Consider the following 3,663-nt stretch of genomic DNA (forward strand, 5'->3'; position numbering starts at 1 on the left):
AATTCTCAATCAGAAATGGTTACACAGGTCTCATTGGTGGTGGTGAATTCTAAAGATGTTATTATCCCTCTCTCATTATATGCTCAAATTAATACCCCAAATCCTCGCATTTTTAAAGCTTTGCTAAAATAATTCCAATATACTTTTATGAACCTTTGCTAAAGTAATTCCAGTATACTTTCATGAAAAATAAAGAAGACCCTAGGTAACCTGGCCTCCACCTCACTGCCTGTCCACATCTCCTGGAAATCTCACTGGTCCTCACACCACTCCTGCTGTATATAAATCCTGCCACCCTCTTTAGAATGGACATGGGGGTTCAGTGCCAAATTAATGAACTTTAGATGACTACAATTATCTTTGTACTGAAAGACACTATATAACTTTCATAATAGTAATTGGGCTATGAAATGAAGAAAACTATGAGCAAGTTATCATGGATACATGCAATGAATTATAGATTAAATCAACTGTGGTTTTGCTGCAATTCATCATATTAGTCCCAATTTACGATAATGACAAATTGATGCTTTTAAAGAGGTGGACAAGTCATGAATGAAAATGTAAAATATCAGGTCAGTTATTTTCATATTTAAGTTGAATTGAAATGATGAAAAATAAATTTATCAACTAGAAATATACAAAAATATAGTGAAGAAAATCTAAAAATAAATTTATCAACTAGAAATATATAGAAATATAGTGAAGAAAATCTATTACAAAATACAGCCTCTACATTTCAGTTCAACTGGGAAATCTGAAATGAACTGTCAAAGTAACTAACATAATTAAAGCTAGGTATGAGTATTTCCATTTATCTATATTATTGTGATCTTAAAGTATGGCAACAAGAACACATTAAAATTGTTATTCAGTGTTGGGATGTATCTCATTGGTAGAGTATGTGTTTAGCATGTGCGAAGATTTGGGTTGAATTAGCAGCACCAAAATTAGATATTGTTTCAGAATTATTTAGACCATATTACTAATATCAGCATATACTTCTACTAAAAATCTGTAACTCAACCTCTTAAAACTTTATAAGAAACATAATTTCTTAAATTGAGGGATCTGTCAGATCCAAGTTTTAAAAATGTCCTCCTTTTTAAATATTAAAATCCATTTTATCTGTCTCTTAAGTTTAGTTGGCACATGACTACCTACAGTTATTTTAAAATATGTACACAGAGTGTAAGAATTAGAGAGGGAAATTAGAAGACTTGGCACTTCAAATAGAGATTGGTTGTGCTGGGAATGAGGTTTAAGTTATATTCGCTGGAAACCTTCTTGGTTGATACAGAAAACACATTTATAATATCTAAATTTTTATATTCATCAAGATTCAACATTTAGCCATAACCAGATATCACTTTGAGTATTCCTTCAAAGACTCTTTATACATTTATCATTCTTGATACTTACTTCTTCTGCTTTCTCCTTTCCATGTTGATCCAATTGTTCTTTTAAATGATTATTTCCATTGATTAATTCCAAGTATTTGTTTTCCAGCACGACATGATGTTTGTCATTCAGAGCTTGAAGTTTTTTTTTATAACATCATAAAATTGGGTTTGGATATTAATAACCTCATCTTTTTTAATGTCACCTTTGTTCTGTCATGTGATTGGTCTTCACACAATGTAGTTTCACTTTGTAGTTTAGAATTCTTCTTTCTAGAAGCTTCCTGCTTTCTGAGGTGTTCATTTTCCTTTTTCTTTGTTCATATTGAGACCTGTGTTCCATCCCCATAAGTTGTAACTTTCTTTGTTTTAGGTGTCTCTTTACCTGTTCTGTAGCCAAAGTCATTACTCTCAGAGTACCTCTTGTCTCACACAGTTCGTTTTCTAGGTCACTTGTTTTTATTTCAGACTTTAGAACCTGTTGGGAAGGAATCTCACTACTAACTTTTAGGTTAGATACATCAATATTCTTTTCTTCCTGTGAACCAAAGTCTTTATCTCTTGTCTCTGGAAAGCAAGTTCTAGATGTCTTTTTGGTGTTGGACTTTCACCATGATAGTGTGGAGCAGCACTGGGTCTGTCAGGGTGTGATTTGGATTCTGTTTATGTTCTCTCTCTGCTTTGTTTTTCACTCTCTAGTGTGAAATTTTGCACTGCATTCTCAGCTTTCCAAATATCCAACTGTTCATTGTACTGGAATATTTCTGGAAGTGTTTCCTCATTCAATTTGTGTGCCCATGGAAGTCTGCCATTCTTTTCTATTAAAATTTCAGTATTCACTAAGCACTTATTTTCCTGGTTCTGATATTTTATTGTGTCCATTTCCAGTTTCCTCATAAAGATTTCATCCTTCTTCTTGTAATATTTATGTGATAGCTTGTTCACTGTCCCATAACTAGTAGAAACCTAAATAAGACCAAGGATACATTTAGCTACTACTCAATATATTGACATTTCATAATTCTCACAGAAATTAAAGAATAACCTGTACATTTATATGGTGAAAGGGTTTCAATAAATAAATACCCCACTGAAGAAAATTTAGATGTAAACTTCTGAGCTTATAGAAATACAAATTCCAAAGAGTTCAAAAGTTAATTCAAAAAATAGATCTAAGAGAGTAAAAGAAAATTTCAATTTAAAGAATGTCAGAATTGCCAGGTGTAGGGGCACATGCCTATAATCCCAGTGTCTCAGGAGACTAAGGCAGGAGGATTGCAAGTTCAAAGCCAGCTTTCAGCAATTCAGTGAGACACGGACTCATAAATAAATAAATAAATAAATAAATAAATAGATAGATAAATAAATAAATAAATGGCTGAGGATGCATCTCAGTGGTTGAGCACCCTGGTTCAATTCCTGATTATTAAAAAAAAGTAATTAAGGATTGAAAAAAATCTGCATTACAGCAGAATGAAAAACTAGAGTAAGTGATTAATTAGTTTTCCAATGTAAAGAAATAATTTTTCAGAACACAACCAGAGAAAAACTCACATATATACACTTATTTAATACTAGATTAGCACACTATAAAACATACATTGGAGAAAGGATATGTTCTTCAACAAATGGTACTGGGAAAACTGAAAACCCATATGTAGTAGGAGGAATCTAACACCTATTTCTCACCTCACACAAAACTCAACACAAAGTGGATCAAGGACCTAGACATTAGACAAGAGACCTTAGGCCTATTACAGGACAAGACAGGCCCAAGACTCCATCATGTCAGTGTAGGAACTGAATTCCTCAAAAAGACTCTTAAAGCACAAGAAGTAAAATCAAGAATCAATAAATGGGATGGTATATTTACAGCAAAGGAAACCATCAAGAATGTGAACAGAAAGCCTACAGATTGGGAAAAAAATCCTTGTCACTGACACCTCAGATAGAGCATTAATCTCTAGAATATATAAACAATTCAAAAAATTAACACACACACACACAAAGAAACCCCACAAAAAACAAATAACACAATCAATAAATGGACAAAAGAACTGAGCAGGTGCTTCAAAGAAGAAGATGTGCAAATATTTAACAAATATATGAAAAAAATGTTCAACATCTCTAGCAATCAGAGAAATGCAAATTAAAACTACACTGCGATTCCATCTCACTCCAGTCAGAAATGATAAATATAAAGAATGCAAGTCACAATAAATGATAATGAGAATGTGGGGGAAAGATTCACTCATACATTGCA

This window comes from Marmota marmota, unplaced genomic scaffold (assembly GCF_001458135.2).
Source record: "Marmota marmota marmota unplaced genomic scaffold, marMar, whole genome shotgun sequence".
Taxonomy (NCBI): domain Eukaryota; kingdom Metazoa; phylum Chordata; class Mammalia; order Rodentia; family Sciuridae; genus Marmota; species Marmota marmota.